General features: G+C 43.8%; 1 pseudogene; it reads left to right on the top strand.

Annotated features, from left to right (window-relative positions):
* The first annotated feature begins 16,664 nt into the window (after positions 1-16,664).
* On the top strand, positions 16,665-18,746 carry LOC101432646 (large ribosomal subunit protein eL13 pseudogene; annotated as a pseudogene).
* Positions 18,747-21,935: the final 3,189 nt, after the last annotated feature.

Raw genomic sequence — 21,935 nt, 5'->3', positions numbered from 1 at the left:
TAATTGAAAATACAATTAAAAAAGAAAACAGTTGAATAAAAACTTCCATTTCTCAAATGTACTGTATACATACTAAAATTTTTAAAAATCATGCAATATGTTACACAATATATTTGGTTCATAGTAATGCAATCGTACAGTATTTGTCCTTTTGTGTCTGGCTTGCTTCACTCAACATAATGTCCTCCAGTTTCATCCATGTTGTCATATGCTTTACAACTTCATTTCTTCTTAAAGCTGCATACTATTCCATCAGGTGAATATACCACAGTTTGTTTATCTATTCATTGGTTGATGGACACACCTGGGTTGTTACCAACTTTTGGAAATCGTGAATAACACCACTATGAACATAGGTGTGCAGATGTCTGTGTCACTGCTCTCAGCTCTTCTGGGTATATATCCAGTACTGGTATTGCAAGATCACGTGGGAAGTCTATATTCAACTTCTTTAGGAACTGCCACTGTCCTCCACAGTGGCTGTACCATTCTGCATTCCCACCAACAGTGAGTAAGTGTTCTGATCTCTCCACATCCTCTCCAACACTTGTAGTTCTCTTGTCTTTTTATTTTTTATTTTTTTTAAAGCATTTTTAAAAAATTTCTCTCCCCCCCCCCTCAGTTATCTGCTCTCTGTGTCCATTTGCTGTGTGTTCTTCTGTGACCGCTTCTATCATTATCAGTGGCACTGGGAATCTGTGTTTCTTTTTGTTACGTCATCTTGTTGTGTCAGCTCTCTGTGTGTGTGGCACCATTCTTGGGCAGGCTGCACTTTCTTTCGCACTAGGCAGCTCTCCTTACGGGGCACACTCCTGGCGCATGGGGCTCCCCTACACGGGGACGCCCCTGCGTGACATGGCAGTCCTTGTGCACATCAGTGCTGCCCATGGGCCAGCTGCACACGGGTCAAGGAGGCCTGGGGTTTGAACCATGGACCTCCCATGTGGTAGGCGGACACCCTATCCATTGGGCCAAGTGTGCTTCCCTCTGTCTTTTTAATAGTGGCCATTCTGATAGGTGTGAAATGGTTTCTCCTTGTAGCTTTGATCTGCATTTCCCTACTCATTAGTGATGGTTAGTATTTCTTGATGTATTTGTTTGCCATTTGTATTTCTTTGGACTCTATTTGAGTTTTTTGCCCATTTTTTAATTGGGTCATTTGTCTTTTTTTTTTTTTTTTAAGATTTATTTATTTATTTATTTTCCTCCTTCCCCTCCCCTTCCCCCAGCCCTGCTGTTTTTGCTGTCTGTGTCCATTTTCTGTGTGATCTTCTGTATCTATTTCTCTTTTTGTCTTCTCATTTTTTCTCCTCTAGGATTCACCGGGATTCGAACTTGGGGACCTCTGATGTTGAGAGAGTTTCCCTGTCAGCTGCACCACCTCAGTTCCTGGTTTCTGCTGTGCTTTGTCTTGACTCTCCCCTTCATCTCTTTTTGTTGCATTATCTTGCTGCGTGACTCACTTGCACAGCCACTGGCTCACCGCATGGGCACTGTGCTCTGCACGGACACTCAGCTCACTTCACAGGTACTTGGCTCACCATGCAGGCATGCTTTCTCTTCTTTTTTTTTTTTTCACCAGAAGGTCCCAGGGATCTAACCCAGGTCCTCCCATATGGTAGGCGGAAGCCCTATCACTTGAACCACATCCACTTCCCTCATTTGTCTTTATTGTTGAGTTGTAACATCTCTTTATATATCCTGGATATTAAACCCTTATTTGATTTATGGATTCCCAAGTATTTTCTCCCATTGAGTTGGCTGCCTTTTCACCCTTTTAACAAAGTCCTATGAGGTACAAAAGTGTTTAATTTTGAGGAGGTCCCATTTATCTCTCTTCTTTTGTTGCGCATGCTTTGGGTGTAAGGTCCAAGAAATCACCACCTACTACAAGGTCTTGAAGATGTTTCCCTACATTTTCTTCTAGTAATTTTATGGTCCTGGCTTTTATATTTAGGTCTTTGATCCATTTTGAGTTGATTCTTGTGTAGGGAGTGAGATAGGGGTCCTCTTTCATTCTTTTGGTCATAGATATCCAGTTCTCCCAGCACCATTTGTTGAGGAGACTGTTTTGTCCTGATAACATTAACTTGGTAGATTTGTCAAAAACTGGTTGACTGTACACATAGGGGTTTGTTTCTGGATTCTCAATTCTATTCCACTGATCAATGTGTATCTTTATGCCAGTATCATGCTGTTTTGACCACTATTTTAAGGTCAGGCAGTGAAATTCCTCCCATATGCTCTTCTTTCTTAGAATGCTTTTTGACTATTGGGATGCGCTTTCCCTTCCAAATGAGTTTGGTAATTGTCTTTTCTAATTCTGTAAATTAAGCTGTTGGGATTTTGATTGGTATTGCCTTGAATCTATAAATCAGTTTGGGTAAGATTGACATCTTCACAATATTTATTCTTCTAATCCATGAACACAGAATGTCTTTCCATTTGTTTAGGTCCTTTTATAATATCTGCATATAGGTCCTGAACTTATTTGGTTGAATGGATTCCTAGGTATTTGAGTCTTTTTGTTGCTATTGTAAATGGAATTTCCCCCTGATTTCCTACTCAGATTGTTCAGTACTAGTGAACAAAAACATTATTGACTTTTGTGTGTTGGTCTCATATCCTGCCATTTTGCTGAACTCATTTATTAGCTCAAGTAACTTTGTTGTGGATACTTTAGAATTTTCTAAGTACAGGATCATGTCATCTGGAGACAGTGAGAGTTTTACTTCCTCTTTTCCTATTTGGATGCCTTTTTTTTCCGCCTTGTCTAATTGCCCTAACTAGAACTTCTAGTGCAATATTGAATAACAATGGTGGCAGTGGGCCTCCTTGTCTTGTTCCCAATCTTAGAGGGAAAGCTTTCAACCTTTCCACATTGAGTATGATGTTGGCTGTGGGTTTTTCATACATGCCTTTTATCAAATTGAGGAATTTTCCTTCTATTCCTATCTTGAAGTGATTTTATCAAAAGAGGATGCTGGATTTTGTCAACTGCCTTTTCTGCATCGATTGAGATGATCATGTGGGTTTTTTCCTTCAATTTGTTAATATAGTATATTGCATTGACTAGTTTTCTTATGCTGAACCAGCCTTGCATGCCAGGAATAAATCCCACTTGGTCATGATGTAGAAGTCTTTTGATAAGCTGTTGGATTCGATTTGCAAGTATTTCGTTGAGAATTTTTGCATCTTATGTTCATTGGAGAGATTGGTCTGTAATTTTCACGTAGTATCTTTATCTGGCTTTGGTATTAGATTGATGTTGGCTTCATAAAATGTGTTGGATAATTTTCCCTCCTGTTTAATTTTTTGGAAGAGTTTCAATGGGATTGGTGTTAATTGTTTTCAAAATGCTTGGTAGAATTTACCTGTGAAGCCATCTGGTCCTGCACTTTTCTTTGCTGGGAGATTTTTTTTTTTTTAAAGATTTATTTTATTTATTTCTCCCCACCACCTTGTATTTCACTTGCTGTGTCTGTTCGTCTTCCTTGTTTCTTTTTTTTTTTTAAGATTTATTTATTTGTTTCTCTCCCCTCCCCCGCCCCAGTTGTCTGTTCTGTGTGTCTATTTGCTGCGTCGTCGTCTTTGTCTGCTTCTGTTGTTGTCAGCCGCGTGGGAATCTGTGTCTTTTTGTTGCGTCATCTTGTTGTGTCAGCTCTCTGTGTGTGCTGCGCCATTCCTGGGCAAGCTGCACTTTCTTTCACACTGGGCGGCTCTCCTTACGGGGTGCACTCCTTGTGCATGGGGCTCCCCTCCGCGGGGGACACCCCTGCGTGGCACGGCACTCCTTGCGCGCATCAGCACTGCTGCACATGGGCCAGCTCCACATGGGTCAAGGAGGCCCGGGGTTTGAACCGCGGTCCTGCCATGTGGTAGATGAACCCCCTAACCACTGGGCCAAATCCGCTTCCCCTGCTGGGAGATTTTTGATGACAGATTCAATCTCTTTAAATGTGATTGGTTTGTTAAGTTCTTTTATTTCTTTTAGTGTCATTGTAGGTTGTTTTTTCATTTCTAGGAATTTGTCCATTTCAACTAGGTTTTCTAGTTTGTTAGCATACATTTTCTCATAATATTCTCTTATGATTCTTTTTATTTCTGTGGCATCATTTGTAACTTCCACCCTTTCATTTCTGATTGTATTTATTTATATCTTCTCTCTGTTTTCCTTTGTTAGTCAAGCTAGGGTTTTGTCAAGTTTATTGATCTCAGAGAACCAGCTTTTGGTTTTGTTGATTTTTCTCTATTGTTTTTTTGTTCTCAATTTCATTTATTTCTGTTCTAAACCTTTTTTTTTAAAGATTTATTTATTTATTCCTGCCCCCTCTCATTGTTTTGCACTTGCTATCTGCTTTCTGTGTCCATTCATTGTGTGTTTTCTGTGTCTGCTTGTCTTCTCTTTAGTTAGGGCACCAGGAACCAATCTTGGGACATTCCGGAGTGGGTGAGAGGCACTCAATCTCTTGCACCACTTCAGCTGCCTGGTCTGCTTTGTCTCTTATTGTCTGTTCACTGTGTCTCTTTCTGTTGCATCATCTTGCTGTGCCAGCTCTCCGCGTGGTCCAGCACTCCTACGCAGGCCAGAACTCCTGCATAGGCCAGCACGCCATGCAGGACCACTCTACGTGGGCCAGCTCGCCTCATGGGCCAGCTTGCCTTTGCCAGAGGACCCCGGGAACCGAACCCTGGACCTCCTATATGGTAGATGGGAGCCCAATTACTTCAGCCACATCCGCTTCCCTCTGCTCTAATCTTTACTGTTTTTTTCTTCTTGCATTGGGATTGGTTTGCTGTTCTTTTTCTAGTTTTTCTAGTTGTTCAGTTAAATCTTTAGGTTAGCTCTTTCTTCTTTTTTAATACAGGCATTTAGGGCTACAAATTTCATCTACAAATGCCTTTGCTGTATCCCATAAGTTTTGATAAGTTGTATTCTCGTTTCATTTGTCTCAATATATTTACTGATTTTACTTGCAATTACTTCTTTGACCCCCCTGATTATTTGGGAATATGTTGTTCAGCCTCTACACATTTGCGAATTTACTTTTTTCCTAATGTTGATTTCTAGTGTCATTCCATTATGATCTGAGAAGGTGCTTTGTAAAATTAATCTTTTTATATTTATTGAGAGCTGCATTGTGCCCTAACATGTCGCCTATCCTGGAGAAAGATCCATGGGCACTTGAGAAGAAAGTATAGTCCACTGAGTTTGGATGCTGTGTTCTGTATATGTCTCTTAGGTCTAACTCATTTATCATATTGTTCAAGTTCTCTGTTTCCTTGTTTTTTGTTTTTTTTTAAGATTTATTTTTATTTATTTCTCTCCACTCCCTCCCCCCCCCCCCCCCCCCCCCGTTGTCTGTGTCCATTTTGCTGCATGTTCTTCTTTGTCCGCCTCTATTGTTGTCAGCAGCATGGGAATCTGTATCTCTTTTTGTTGAGTCATCTTGCTGCGTCAGTTCTCCATGTGTGTGGCGCCATTCCTGGGCAGGCTGAACTTTCTTCTGCACTGGGCGGCTCTCCTTATTGGGCACACTCCTTGCGCGTGGGGCTCCCCTACATGGGGGACATTCCTACGCGGGGGACACCCCTGTGTGGCACGGCACTCCTTGCGTGCATCAGCACTGCACGTGGGCCAGCTCCACACGGGTCAAGGAGGCCCAGGGTTTGAACCAGGGACCTCCCATGTGGTAGACGGACACCCTAACCACTGGGCCAAGTCCACTTCCCTCTGTTTCCTTGTTGATCTTCTGTCTGGTGGTTCTATCTAATGATTTAAGTGGGTTGTTGAAGTCTCCAACAATTATTGTAGAGATGTCTTTTTCTCTCTTCAGTTTTGCCAGAGTTTGTCTCATGTATTTTGTGGCACCCTGATTAAGCACATAGATATTTATGACTTGTATCTTCCTAGTGGATTGTCCCTTTTATTAATATATAATGGCCTTCTGTATCTCTTATAACTTTTTTGCACTTAAAGTCTGTTTTGTCTGATATTAGTATAGCTACTCCTGATTTTTTTTGTTACTATTTACATGGAATATCTTTTTCTTTTTTCTTTTTTTTAAAGATTTATTTTTTATTTATTTCTTTCCCTTTCCCTCCCCTTCCCTCCCACCCTCCATTGTCTGCTCTCTGTGTCCATTAGCTGTGTGTATACTTCTGTGTCCGCTTGGATTCTTGTCAGTGGCACCAGGAATCTGTGTCTCTTTTTGTTGTATAATCTTGCAGTGTTAGCTCTCTGTGTGTGCGGCACCACTCCTGGACAGGCTGCACTTTTTTTTTTGCACAGGGCAGCTCTCTTTACAGGGGCGCATTCCTTGCACACGGGGCTCCCCTATGCAGGGGCAACCCTATGTGGCACGGTATTCCTTGTGCGCATCAGCACTGCGTGTGGCCAGCTCACCATGTGGGTCAGGAGGCCCTGAGTTTGAACCCTGGACCCCCCATGTGGTAGGTAGATTCTCTATCAGTTGAGCCAAATCCTCTTCCCTGGAGTATCTTTTTCTAACCTTTCATTTGCAGCCTTTTTGTATCCCCTGGTCTAAGGTGAGTTTCTTGTAAGCAGCATATGGATGGCTCCTATTTTTTAATCTATTCTGTCAGCCTCTATCTTTTGATTGGGGAGTTTAATCCATTTACATTAAGTGATATTACTATAAATGCACTATTTACTTCCACCATCTTATTCTTTGGTTTTCATATGTCATATCATATTTTTGTCTCTATTTTTACTCTTCTGCTGTTTTTTCTTCTGAACTCCTCTCCAAGCCTCTCCTTTCTTTTTATTTCAGGTTCTAAAGCCTCCTTTAATATTTCCTGAAAAGGTGTATTCTTTTTTGCAAACTCTTTAATTTCTGTTTTTTTATGAATACTTTATACTCACAGTATTAGTCAGCCAAAGGGGTGCTGATGCAAAATACCAGAATTTGGTTAGTTTTTATAAAGGGTATTTATTTGGGGTAGGAGCTTACAGATACCAGCCCATAAAGCATAAGTTACTTCCCTCACTAAAGTCTATTTTCATGTGTTGGAGCAAGATGGCTGCCGACGTCTGTGAGGGTTCAGGCTTCCTGGGTTCCTCTGGGCTCAGCACCTCTGTTTTCTCCACAAGGTCAGCTGTAGACTAAGAGACTCTCTCCACAAGGTCAGTGAATGGCTCTGTCTCTCTCCCTGGGGCTCCAGCTTAAGACCTGCATCAAACTCCAACATCAAAACTCCAACATTAAGAACCCTTAACTCTGTCCTTTGCCATGCCTTTTATCTGTGAGTCCCCACCCACCAAAGGGTGGGAACTCAATGCCCTACTGGCATAAGAGGTTTACATAATTACTCAATCAAGTAAACCTATGAATCCAATATAATCTAATATGCCCAGAGGAAAAGATCAGTTTATAAACATAATCCAATAATTCTTTTTGGAAATCATCAAAAATATCAAAGGGCTACATTCACCTTCATATTTGAAGGACAATTTTGCTAGACAAAGAATTCTCGACTGGCAGTTTTTCTCTCTCAGTGTCCTAATTGTATCATGCCACTGTCTTCTTCCCTCCATGGTTTCTAAAGAAAAATCAGTGCTAAGTGTTACTGGGCATCCCTTGTATGTGATGCTTTGCTTCTCCCTTGCTGCTCTGAGAATTTTCTCTTTATCTTTGACATTTGGCATTCTGAGTAGTATCTTGAAGTTGGCCTATTAGATTTATTTTGATTGGGGTATGCTGCACTTCTTGGACATAATATAAATTCATTTTTTTCATGAGAGTTGGGGAACTTTCAGCTATTATTTCCTCAGATACTCTTTCTGCTCCTTTTCCCTTCTCTTCTCTTTATGGAACTCCCATGACACGTATGTTGTTGTGTTTTGTGTTGTCATTCAACTCTCTGAGTTCCTGCTCTATTTTTTCCATTCTTTTCTCTCTCTATTCTTTTCTCTCTCCAATTTCAGCTGTTCTGTCTTTTGTATCACTTATTCTTTCTTCTATCATTTCAAGTCTGTTGTTGTATGCCTCTTATGTGTTTTTTTAAAAGATTTATTTTTTATTTATTTCTCTCCCCCCCCCAACCCCCCCGTTGTCTGCGCTCTGTGTCCATTTGCTGCGTGTTCTTCTTTGTCCACTTCTGTTGTTGTCAGTGGTACGGGATTCTCTGTTTCTTTTTGTTGTGTCATTTTGTGTGTCAGCTGTCCGTGTGTGCGGGGCCATTCCTGGGCAGGCTGAACTTTCTTTCGTGCTGGGCGGCTCTCCTTATGGGGCACACTCCTTGCACATGGGGCTCCCCTACGTGGGGACACCCCTGCATGGCAGGGCACTCCTTGCGTGCATCAGCACTGCATGTAGGCCAGCTCCACACAGGTCCAGGAGGCCCAGGGTTTGAACCACGGACCTCCCATGTGGTAGACAGACACCCTATCCACTGGACAAGTCTGCTTCCCATCTAATGTGGTTTTTTAACACATTGTTTTTTGAAGATTTATTTATTATTATTATTATTTTATTTCTCTCCCCTTCCCCCACCCCGTTGTCTGCTCTCTGTGTCCATTTGCTATGTGTTCTTCTGCATTTGCTTGCATTCTTGTCAACAGCACTGGGAATCTATGTCTCTTTTTGTTGTGTCATCTTGCTGTGTCAGCTCTCCGTGCACACAGTACCACTCCTGGGCAGGCTGAGCTTGTTTTTTTTTTTTTGCATGGGGCCGTCTCTCCTTGTGGGGCACACTCCTTGCCCTTGGGGCTCCCCTTCGTGGGGGACACCGCTGCGTGGCATGGCACTCCTTCCACACAGGACCATTGCACGTGGGCCAGCTCACCATCACGGGTCAGGAGGCCCTGGGTTGGAACCCTGGACCTCCTATATGGTAGGCGAATGCTCTATCAGTTGAGCCAAATCCACTTCCCTCTCATGTGTTCTTTTTTGTTGTTGTTTTTTTATTTCTCTCCCCCTTCCCAACCACCCCCCAGTTGTCTGCTCTCTGTGTCCATTCACTGTGTGTTCTTCTGTGTCCACTTGCATTCTTGTCAGCAGCACCAGGAATCTGTGTCTCTTTTTGTTGCGTATCTTGCTACATCAGCTCTCCGTGTGTGTGGTGCCATTCCTGGGCAGGCTGCACTTTTTTCACACTGGGCGGCTCTCCTTACGTGGCGCACTCCTTGAGCGTGGGGCTCCCCTATGCAGGGGACCCCCCTGTGTGGCACAGCACTCCTTGCACGTGGCAGCACTGTGCTGGGCCAGCTCACCACACGGGTCAGGAGGCCCTGGGTATCGAACCCTGGACCCTCTATGTGGTAGGTGGACGCTCTGTCAGTTGAGCTACAACCTCTTCCTTAATGTCTTCTTGATGTCATTTATCTCTGTAACTGTATTGTCTTTCTACTCATTGATTTGATTTTGGAAATTTGTGTGCATATCACTGATTAGTTCTCTCAAATCCTGTGTCTCTTCTGGGGCTTTGATATATTCCTTTTCTTGGGCCATGTCTTCTATTTCCTTAGTATGGCTCAAAATGTTTTACTGATGTCTAGGCATCTGATTAGGATGTCGTCTACTTAGATGCTCAATTGTAGGGATTTAGTGGCAGGAGGCTGTGTGTCAACCTTGCTCTTTGATTCTTGGCTTGACCTGGATTGTTAGGATTGTCCCTGCTAGTTGCTTAAAACTGGGCACTGGACCCAATAAATGGTTGTAGACTCACTTCCTAGGACTTTGAAGAGGGAGACTATAGAGGCGGGGAAAGCCTTTCCTACTTATTTCTAATTTTCTCATGTGCACTTCCTTGGTTTGCCAGCAGATGGCGCTTTTTGACAGCTCTCACTTCGATGCCTGATGAGTGTATTTGTTGCAGCACTTACGGAATGAATGTGATAGAGCTTCCTGCCAGCTCCTACAGGCAGACTAAGATGTGGTCCCACCCAGCCGGGAAGGGTGGGATCACAGCAGAACAAATTTGTAGGTCAGAAGCTGCATCAGCCTTAGCTGTGTCCTTCTCTCTCCCCTTTCCTGGGATGATAGATCCCTGGAGCCCCCTTCGTCTGTAGCTGCAGGCCCAGAGGCCAGAAAATTCCAAAGTGTCTTTAGTGTGGGGGATGGTGCTGCTGGTTTCAACTCACCGTTCTGTCCTCGCAATTTCCCTCCCTTGTCCCTCTCTCCTCTGGCTGGTGTCCAGCTTTCACCTGGTGTCCTAAACCCTAGAAGATCTTTTTCTAGGCTGTTTCAGCCTGTCCTGTAGCTATCTTCTGGAGTAGAAGAGAGTCCCATGTCTTTCTAGTCTGCCATCTTCCCAGAAGTCTCCCTATTACTCTTAATAGTATTTTACTATGTGATGGTTCTGTTTTTGATACTTTTTCTTCAGACTTCCTTTGACTCACACTAAAAGTCCATCTGATTGGGAACCAATTATATATTAAGGAGAAAGCAGTTAGGAAGAGGAAGGAGATGAAATAGACATTTTATGATTTATTAAACGATGAGCAGGGCACCCCAGTAGCACTGGTTTTATATAGAACTCAGATCTGTGAGTTGGGTATGCCTCTTATACTAGCTCTGAAATAAAAGGCAACAAAACAGTTCTTCCCATTTTATGTTTGAGGGAGCAAATGTTTCAAAATTTGACTGACAAAAAGGCAGCCGGTTGAATCTGTAGGAAAGCCAAGACATAACTGCAAGTTTTCTAATTTGCTTAGGTTTCTGGAACACATTTGGCCTCAAAAAAAAAACTATTTTAGAAAATAAGCCCAGGCATTCAGAGAAGCAGAAGTGACCCATTTTGGGCTTGAAACTCTTGGTTTATGTGAGATAGCTTTTGAGATCATAGCCATGTATCAGATAGAGACACACATGTAATTGAATTTGGGGGCAAATAAGGTGCAGTATAGACATGTCCTAAGATTTTATTGACAAATTCCTTTTACTAAGATGTGTCTGTCTTAAGGGTGATGACTGTAATTGAATTTTTTTTTTTTTTTGAGGTACGAGGGATTGAACCCAAGACCCCCTACATGGGTAGCAGGCACTCAACCACTGAGCTACATCCACTCGGCAGTGAGAGTTGGTTCTCTCGTTTGTTTTCATTTGTTTGTTTTGTTTTTAGGAGGTACCAGGGATGGAACCCAGGCACTTGTACATGGGAAGCAGGTGTTCAACCACCTGAACTACATCTACTTCCATCATTGAAAATTTTTTTCCTCTCCCCATTCCCCCACCCGCAGTTGTCTGCTCTCTCTGTCCATTTGCTGTGTGTTCTTCTGTGTTCGCTTGTATTCTTGTCAGCAGCACCCGGAATTTGTCTCTTTTTGTTGTGTCATCTTGCTACATCAGCTCTCCATGTGTGTGGCACCACTCCTGGGCAGGCTGCTCTCTTTTCACACTGCGCGGCTCTCCTTACGGGTACACTCCTTGTGCGTGGGGCTCCCCTACACAGGGGACACCCCTGCATGGCAGGGCACACCCCTGCATGGCAGGGCACTCCTTGCGTGCATCAGCACTGCGTGTGGGCCAGCTCCACATGGGTCAGGAGGCCCTGGGTTTGAACCTTGGACCTCCCATGTGGTAGGCGGACACCCTATCCATTGGGCCAAATCCACTTCCCCCATCATTGAATTTTAATATTAACTTTATGTTGGCAAGTGTAGGGATTTTAACAGCCATTCCATTTTCAACAGTTGCTGCCAAAAGCTAGCATCTGATTTACAAGTACTCTTCTAAGAACTTCACCTGGATTATATTTTATTTTCACAGTGGCCCTATGAGATAGGCATATGTGGAAACTGAGGCACCAAAAATTAAGACTGCTCAAGGCTAGACATAAGTGGCAAAACTGCAATTTTTAACCTTGAACAGTGACTCTGGAAACAGGACCCTTTATTACACTGTCTTCCATTTTGTATATGTGTGTGTAGGTGGTGGCATCCTTGAAGTGTTTTCATGTAACAAATTTTCAGGATGGTGGAAGCAAAGAGTAATTAAATGGGTATAAAATTTTTCTAATACTTTTTTTTTAAGAGGAGTATCGGGGATTGAACCCAGGACATCATACATGGGAAACAAGTGCTCATCCACTGAGCTACATCCACTCCCTCTAATACTTTTATAATGAGAGTTTACAGACAAGCTCCCTAAGGAAAATGAAGAAAAGAAGAAAAATCTAAATCACCCATAGCCCCCAAAATTCAAACAAAACCTCTATTTACATTTTAATAAATTTTCTTTCAGCCGGTTTTTTAATGCAAAGATTGTTTTTGCATAATTGTATTCACATTTAAAGAATATGCTTTTGATGATACATCTTACATGTATCCAGTATTGTTGTAAGAGTTGTGGCAAGATGTAAACACATATGTTATGGAAGTTCAAAGGAGAAGGAGGTAAAGGAAGATTTCTTAAAGAAAAGTAGGACTTGAATTAGATAAAAATTGAGTAAGGGATGGCATAGCATTTCAGGTTAGGAAGAGAATTTAGAATTCTTAGGCAGGTTTGGGAAGTAGTCAATAGACCAAAGGGGGGAAACGGACTTGGCCCAGTGGTTAGGGCATCCGTCTACCACACGGGAGGTCCACGGTTCAAACCCCGGGCCTCCTTGACCCGTGTGGAGCTGGCCCATGCACAGTGCTGATGCGCGCAAGGAGTGCTGCCCCATGCAGGGGTGTCTGCTGCGTAGGGGAGCCCCACGTGCAAGGAGTGCACCCTTAAGGAGAGCCGCCCAGCGCGAAAGAAAAGTGCAGCCTGCCCAGGAATGGCGCCGCCCACACTTCCCGTGCCAATGACGACAACAGAAGCGGACAAAGAAACAATACGCAGCAAAAAGACACAGAGAACAGACAACCGGGATGGGGGGGGGATTAAATAAATAAATCTTAAAAAATATATATATAGACCAAAGGATTCATGTTTTGGAGCATTGGGAAATAAGGTGAGAAAGCCTGTTGAAAGTCATTGATTAAGAAGTTATTGATAAAACAATAGTATATACCTATCATGTGCCAGATACTTTATTAGTTGCAGAAGAAAAGGTCCCTATCCAGAATGGAGACAGATGTAAAGAACTGCATCTCAGTGCCCTGAGTACCAAGTCTTTTATTCTTAGAGTGATGGAGGACAAGGAGAGAGGTCAGGGAAGTCTTCATGGAAGAGCAGGAACTCCAGTAAGCGTTTGCCAATTTTTTTTTTTAAAGATTTATTTTACTTATTTCTCTCCCCTTCTCCCCTCACCACCCCGCCCCAGTTTCTCTGTGTCCATTTGCTGTGTCTTCCCTGTCCACCTCTGTTGCCGTCAGCAGCACGGGAATCCGTGTTTCTCATTGTTGCGTCATCTTGCTGTGTCAGCTCTCCATGTGTGTGGCGCCATTCCTGGGCAGGCTGCACTTTCTTTCATGCAGGGCGGCTCTTCCCACGGGGCGCACTCCTTGCACGTGGGGCTCCCCTACGGGGGGACACCCCTTCATGGCACAGCACTCCTTGTGTGCATCAGCACACGCATGGGCCAGCTCCACACGGGTCAAGGAGGCCCGGGGTCTGAACCGTGGACCTCCCATGTGGCAGACAGAAGCCCCAACCACTGGGCCAAGTCCACCGCCCCCTTCCCCCCCATTGTCTGCTCTCTGTGTCCATTCACTGTATATTCTTCTGTGTCCACTTGCATTCTTGTCAGCGGCACTGGGAATCTGTGTCTCTTTTTGTTGGGTCATCTTGCTGCATCAGCTCTCCATGTGCGTGGTGCCACTCCTGGGTGGGCTGCGCTTTTTTCACATGGGGTGACTCTCCTTGTGGGGCACTCTCCTTGCACATGGGGGGCTCCCCTACATGGGGGACATCCCTTAATGGTACAGCACTCCTTGTATGTAGCAGCACTATGCGTGGGCCAGCTCACCACATGGTCCAGGAGGCCCTGGGTTTGAACCCTGGACCTTCTATATAGTAAGTGGATGCTCTATCAGTTGAGCCACATCTGCTTCCCAGTGTTTGCCAACTGAAACTCTGCAGGAAAGAATGTATTTCAGAAAGACATCATAAAGTGAACAAAAAGCATGGGAGCATGCAACAAATGGAAAGCTTGCTCAGAGAGCAGTGGGTATACATTGTGGCTAGAGCTTGAGGGAGGGGATGCTGTAGGGTAGAGGTTACGAAATGAAGTTGGAGGTAGGGCCAAATTAAGGAGAGCTCTGTATGTCACGCTAAGGGCTTTGGACTTCATCTTGCAGTGAGGAACTATTAAAAGATTTATCTTTTATTTTTTAATGATTTCTTAAACAACACATTTATTTTCTAACAGTTCTGTAGGTTAGAAGTCCAACAGTAGTCTCACTAGGCTAAAATCAAGCCCTGTCAGCAAGACTGTATTTCTTTCTGAAGGCTCCAGGGGAGAATTGTTTTCTTGCCTTTTCCATCTTCCAGAGGCAACCTTCATTCCTTGGCTCTCAGTCCCTTCCTCCAGCTTCGAAGCCAGCAATGACTGGTAGAGTCCTTCTCACATCTTATCACTTTGACCTTATCTGCCTCCTTCTTACATTTTTAAGGACGCTTGTGATTATACTGATTCCAAATGGATAATGTAGGTTAATCTCCCTGTCTCAAGGTCAGTTGATTAATAGACACAGGTTCCAGGAATTAGGATGTGGCTATCTTTGGGGAGGCCATTATTCTGCATTCCACAGATGGGAAAAATGAGGAGTAGAGCAGTAAAGGATCTTGCCCAGGGCCACACAACTAGTTGGTAGTAGGGCCAAGACTAAACATATATATAATTTTAAATTAATACAGACATTTTTAAAAAAGAAGATAGAATTCTCCTGTAATTTTGTCCCAGCCAGCGGGACGATCAACGGGAGCTCCGGATCCTAGGAGGGAAAGAATGGTATGGGACAAGAGAGACACAAGGAACGACAGCAAGACAGTATTCTGATCAAGCTGCAAAACTTCATTGAGGGGACTGAGCATATATACTCTAGGGAGGAGGGGGGGTGATGGGTAAGGATAGGTGGTGGTCTGGGATTGGCCGCTGCTGTTGCTAGGGCGGGAAGCAGATTTGAGGTAAGAACTTTTGGCGGGAACTGGTTCTGTAAAGAAGGGGGGGAGGGTGACCTAAGCTATTGTTGTATCAGCTCGGGGGCGGCCATGTTAATTACCGGCATTGCTGAAAGATAGATTCTATGCATGCTGCCTTAATCGCCCACAACATAATTTCATCTCTCAAAGATAACATGACAGATTTCAGTGACTCTTACAGATTTTTCTCTACATACACAGTCCCAACTCTGTGCACCCCCTCTGTGTCTTTTTTAAAAAAAAAAACAACAAGAAAAGGCTGGTATATGGTTTCCTGGAATTTGTTTTTTCCTTTTTTCTTTTTTTTTTTTTTCTTTTTTAAAGATTTATTTTATTTCTTTCTCCTCTTCCTCACCCCCACCCCCAGTTCCCTGCATTGCCTGCTCTCTGTGTCCATTCACTGTGTGTTCTTCTGTGTCTGCTTGTATTCTAATTAGGCAGCTCTGGGAACCAATCCTGGGACCTTCCGGAGTGGGAGAGAGGCGATTACTCTCTTGCGCCACCTCAGCTCCCTGTTCTGCTACATCTTCTTATTTTCTCTCCTCTGTGTCTCTTGTTGCATCATCTTGCTGCACCAGCTCTCCCCGTTGGCTGGCACTCCTGTGTGGGGTGGCTTTCCTGCGCTGGGCAGCATTTCCACACAGGACGGCACTCCTGCACAGGGCAGCATTCCTGCATGGGCTAGCACTCTGTGTGGGCCAGCTCACCACATGGGCCAGCTTGCCCTCACCAGGAGGCCCAGGCATCAAACCCTGGACTTCCTATGTGGTAGATGGGAGCCCAATTGATTGAGCCACATCTGTTTCTCTGTTTTTTTCTTTTTTAATGCATCTTGTAATCTTCCCACATACAGTTCTATCTCATTCCTTTAAATCACTGCATTGGATTCCATTGTACGGACATATCATAATTTATTAATGGCTCTTTGGGGTATTTCCTTTTCCTCTATTGCAAATAGTTCTACAAATTAACATCTTTATACATAATTGATTAACGACTGTTTGGGGTATTTCCTTTTCCTCTATTGCAAATAGTACTACAAATTAACATCTTTATATATTTATGAATTTATGTGAAAACTTCTTTAGGAATTCCTAGAAATGAGTCAAGGAGTATACATTATGTCTAAATATAGTGTTAAATTTCCCTCCAAAATTGTACCAGTATATACTCCCACCCATATTATATGAGGGGCCAGTTTCCCCACACCCTTAACAAGACTATTTTCAATTTTCACCAATATTAGAAATTTTTTTTAAAATTTTAATTAGATTATTTTGCTTTTCTTTAGTTATGAGTGAGCATATTTTAGATATGTTTTGGTGTATTTTATTTCTTCTGTGAGTCCTTTTTTTGTATCCTATGTCTCTTTATTTTTAATTTTTTTGTCTTTTTCTTAGTGCTTTTATAACATTCTTTATATATTAAGGATATTGCAAATACATCTGTCATATGTGTTGTAAATATTTTCCCCAGTTCATGGAAAGATTTTCAGTAATAGTAGATTTGTGTTGAGAAATTTCTCTGGTGGTAGCTTAAATGCGAGGAGCGGGAGTTTAGACTTCATTATAGAGGGTGTGTGGAACTATTGAAAATTTGAGTATGAGAATGACATCATGAAAGCAAGTGCTTTAGGAGGGGAATGTTATCTGTTATATCTAGAACAGATTACAGAAAAAGGAGAGAAAAAGAAAGGCTGTTATGGCAGCTTAATTATTAATGGTGAGAATGGAAGTGGCAAGTGAAAAATGAATTTGAGAAATGTGATGAAGAAGCTTTCCGCTCGGCTGTTCTCCCGCGGAGCGGGCCGTAGGCAGCCATGGCCCCTAGCCGGGAGGGCGTGGTCCTCAAGCCGCACTGCCACAAGGACTGGCAGCGGCATGTGGCCACGCGGCTCAACCAGCCAGCCCGGAAGATCCGCAGACAGAAGGGCCCGGCAAGCAAAAGCCTGCTGCATCGCCCCGCGCCCTGCGCGTGGTGCGGTGCCGCACAGTGCGCTCCCACACCAAAGTGCAAGCGGGCAGGGGCCTCAGCCTGGAAGAGCTACGGGTGGCCGGCATCCACAAGAAGGTGGCGTGGACAATCAGCATCTCTGTGGATCCCAGGAGGCGGAACAAGTCCACTGAGTCTCTGCAGGCCCACATGCAGCGGCTGAAGGAGTACCTCTCCAAACCCTTCCTCTCCCCCAGGAAGCCCTCCGCCCCCAAGAAGGGAGACAGCTCGGCCGAAGAGCTTCAGTTGGCCCCGCAGCTGACAGGCCCAGTGATGCCCATCCGGAATGTCTACAAGAAGGAGAAAGCCAGGGTCATCACCGTGGAAGAGAGGAACCTGAAGGCATTTGCCAGCCTTCAAATGGCCCACGCCAACAACCGGCTCTTTGGCATCCAAGCAAAGAGAGCCAAGGAGACTGTAGAACAGGATGATGAAAAGAAGTAAATGCTGCTGGGGACTTGTAATAAATGAGTAAAACAGAAAAAAAAAAAAAAAAGGAGAAGAAAAATCAAGACATTTCCATGTCAAAGATTAAACAATGAGGCATGGTGGTGAAGAGAGTAGCAGCATAAGGAATTTGAGCTCAGGTACCTAGGAGAACGATGATACTGCTGACAGAAATGGGGGAGCCAGGAAGAGAATGTGGGTTTAGGGAAGACGATGAGTTGTGCCTAGATAAATTGAGTTTGTGGCCATCCCAGTGGAAATGTCTGTTACGCAGTTAGGGATGCTGGGCTGGAGCTGAGAAGAGAGGCAGAGTAGCTGGCGATAGTTGGTGGAATCACACCCATACTGGTGATAGTTAGAGTAGATAAATTATCCTAGGATAGTCAGGAAGCAGTAGAGAGAGACACAGTATTTTGGACATCCCCAGTATTGAAAGATGATTGTCATCACTTCTGTCTCTTCTCCATCTTTCTGCTGTAAGTAGTCACTGTTACCTTTTTCCCCAGTGTTTGGGGATGCTCTGTCAAGAAATAACACAGCTGTTGAAGTTTGGGTTTTTCAGTCAGTGAAGACAATGAGATACCATTCTACTTCCCACAGTGCTCCGTAGTAGTTTTTTCTCATTATTATGCCAACTTTGTGAAGTAGGCAAGAGCCAATATAATTATCCCTGTTTTACAAATGAATAATCTGAGGCAGAGAGTTTGAAACTTGCTGAAGTTCACCTAGATAGTAAATCACAGAGCTTAGTCTCAGAAACAGATTTTTTTTCCTTGTCTTCTGTTTAGGTGGCACTGGGAACTGATGCTGGGACCTTCTGGAGTGGTGCTCAATCTTTCGTGTCACCTCAGCTCCATGATCTTCTGCGTCTCTTATTGTTGCTCCTCTGTGTCTCTTTTTGTTGTGTCCTCTTGCTGTACCAGCTCTCCGCTCAGGTCATCTTGCCATGCAGCCCAGCACTCTTGCACAGGCGAGCACTCTGCATGGGCCAGCTCGCCTTCACCAGAAGGGCCTGGGAATCAAACCCTGGACCTTCCATATGCTGCACCAGCTCTCCACTCAGACCATCTTGTCACAAAGGCCAGTACTCTTGCATAGGCCATCATTCCACATAGGCCAGCTCACTGTGCGGGCCAGCTTGCCTTCACCAGGAGGCCCTGGAATCAAACCCTGGACCTTCCCTATGGTAGACAGGAGTCCAATTGCTTGAGCCACATCCGCTTCCCAAGGTCTTTTTTTTTTTTAAGATTCATTTTATTTATTTTTTACCACCCCCTCATTGTTTGTATTTGCTGTGTCTGTTGTTGTGTGCTGGTCTTCTCTTTCTAGGAAGCACTGGGAACCGAACCTGGGACCTCTGATATGGGAGGGAGGCACATAATTGCTGAGCTACCTCCACTCCCTGCTTTTTGTTGCATCTCTCATTGTGTTTCCTTGCTGTCTCTTGGTTGTGTCATCTTGTTGCATCAGCTCGCTGCACTATCCCATCTTGCCAGCCTGTCGCATCAGCTCGCTTTCTTGCTCATCTTCTCCAGGAGACGCCAGGGACTGTACCTAGGCTTCCCATGTGGTAGGCGGGAGCTCGGTCGCCTGAGCCACATCTGCTTCCCAGAAACAGATAATCTTGATTACAAGTTTAGTGCTCTTTTTGTTATACCTTGTGACCTCACTTTCCAGCAATGTTCACATAACAATATTTGTCAATGGTTTAAATGAATAAAGCTGTGTCTTTTTTAATGTTACAATGACAAATTTTCTGTGAATTTTATTGGTATTGAGAAAAACAGCAAGTGTTAGTCTTTATTTTTCTTCTTCAATTTAAGCTGGACATCAACTTGTATATCTTTACTTTTTTAGTAGCAGAAATTCACCTAAACTTAGTTTTTTAAAAGTAGAGAGGAAGATGGAAGTCTGGAGCAGAAAGAATTATATTTGAGCAAATGAGTTTGAAATTATAAATTGACTTTGGCACCACCTTTTTGGGTTGGACCAGAGGACAAGGGATCATCCCGAACAAAAGGCAGAGAGAGCCAGCAGGTTGGAAGTAGAAGTTAAAAATAAAAATAAAAAAGACTGAGAGAAGCTTTTTTTAACTTCCTGGTTGGGTTTTCAAAGACAGGTACCTTTCCAAGCTCTGGTGTGTAGAAGCAGTGTCTGTCTTTGGACCTGATTGGCTGACTTTTATCAGTTCACAAAACTGAAAGTGCCTGACACAAAGTGCTCCAAGATTTTCATAATACTCCCTGCTGCTGTAACATAGCCCTTGAAGGAAATGGGTCTTCATTAGAGATATAGAAGAATTATCAGCCTTACCACACAGGCACTTCCACTTACTGCCCTTATTGTATGCAAGAGAGAAGGAAAAAGCTACTTCTCAAAGTATAGCTAAAATCATAGTGGAAATTATTAAGCATTAGATTTAAAAGGCCATTCTGTTTAATTTCCAGGGAAACAACTCTCTGCCTTTTCTGTCTCCTTAGTCATGAGCCTTTTTTGTTTCCATAGTTTCTCATAGTTTAAGTACTATAGTATATATATGTATATATATAATTTTTTTTTAGTACAATAGTATACTGTTCCTTAGAGTTATCCAACAATACTTCTAAAACCTAAGCTAACAGGGAAGCAGATGTGGCTCAACTGATAGTGCATCCGCCTACCACATGGGAGGTCCAGGGTTCAAACCCAGGGCCTCCTGATCTGTGTGGTGAGCTGACCGATGCACAGTACTGATTGACACAAGGAGTACCCTGCCACACAGGTGTGTCCCCCACGTAGGAGTGCCCCACACGCAAGGAGTGTGTCCTGCAAGGAGAGCAGCCCTGCGTGAAAAAAGCGCAGCCTGCCCAGAAGTGGTGCCGCACACATGGATAGCTGATGCAGCAAGATGACCCAACAGAAAGAGACACAGATTCCCAGTGCCGCTGACAAGAATGCAGCAGACACAGAAGAACATACAGCAAATGGACACAGAGAGCAGACAACTGGAGGGAGTGGGGGAAGGGAGAGAAATAAATTAATTTTTTAAAAAAACCTTAATAAATAAATAAATAAAACCTAACCTAACAGATGACCAGCGCCTTTCTTCAGTTTCTAACAGACTGGCTGTGGTTGAGACAGGTGCCCTGGGCAAATCGTATGTGGATGAGTTAGAGGGAATTGGCTTTGAACTACGCACTAGGGCTCTTTCAGGCTTGGTTCTGTAATTGTCCACTAAAAAGTAAACTGGAAGTTTAAGAAGTCTTAAGTTATTTCCTTCCTAAGAGACAGTGTTTGTTGAAATACCAAGGGAATAAATGTGCAAATACAGGGAAGATGTTAGCCAAAGCTGTGAGGAGAGAGGTAGGGTAGGACACACGCCTTGGAATGGGGAGGGCCTACATTCAATGACCACCTGCATATTGGTTTATAGTCCCAGGCCAAAGCCTTGGAAGACCTATTTTGAACCTTCCACCTGACCAGACATGCTGTCTATGGCCAATGCCATTCACTACCTAATAAATGAGTAACAAGAATTCCTTTCTCGTATCACAATTCCAAATAATGGTATTTGCTAAAATAATAGAAAATTTTCGGAATAAAACAGCCTCTAACAAAGTTATTCCGTGATTCCTGCATGACCCACCCATCTGTTCCCGGCTTCTGACAGATAATACCCTTAATCAAAACACTTTTGAGGGAAAGAGGGTGGAATAGCATAGAAGGGGCGAAAGATAACGTTGAATGCTTCACTGGTAGAATGTGCCCTTCTCTTTCTTTAAAGAAGCCAAATTACTGAAGGCGACACTTTCAAGAGACAGAGCAGTGTTTTGTTTTTGTTTTTGTTTTGTTGGTGGTGGCTTTTATTTGGTTTGGGCGCATATACCTTCAATTGGTTGTTGTTGGTGTTTGTTTGTTTTTTTTCCTTTTTCTGGCTAAAGTTTATTCAGTACAAAATAACTCCCACTCCAAGTTTACTGAGGAGGCTGACCGAGATGACGACCAAATCCCCTCTAAACTGGAATTCGGTTGCTGACCCAGCCCCAGCCTCCGCTTTCCAGTCGGCACCAGGGGGCCCAGTGCTCTGTCTGTAGGAGTCTGTCAGCTTCCCTTCCAGTGAGTCTTGCAGGTCACTCGCCCTCCAAACCTTTTTTGTTGTTGTTGTTGTCTTTATTTTTTTAGTGTTACATTAAAAAAATATGAGGTCCCCATATACCCTCCAACCCCCTCCAAATCTTCGAGCCGCGGCCTGCCAGTCTTTGGACAGTTGCGGCGCAGGGTGGCAGACACGCTGTCAGGGGGCAGGTGGAGGTAATCACGGAGGTACTGGATACCCTCGTTGCTAAGGTACCAATAGAAACGTCTCCAGGCAAACTGTTCCTTCACGTAGTCTTGTGACTTGAGAGACTGCATGGCCTACATGACGTTAAGGTTGGGCACGTTTTGTCCGCCGGCTCGGGGTGCTTTGGCATGTGGACATCC

The sequence above is a fragment of the Dasypus novemcinctus genome, chromosome 13, assembly GCF_030445035.2.
Source record: "Dasypus novemcinctus isolate mDasNov1 chromosome 13, mDasNov1.1.hap2, whole genome shotgun sequence".
Lineage (NCBI taxonomy): Eukaryota > Metazoa > Chordata > Mammalia > Cingulata > Dasypodidae > Dasypus > Dasypus novemcinctus.
Note: the sequence above shows the minus strand (reverse complement) of the source record. Positions and strands in the feature narration are given on the sequence as shown.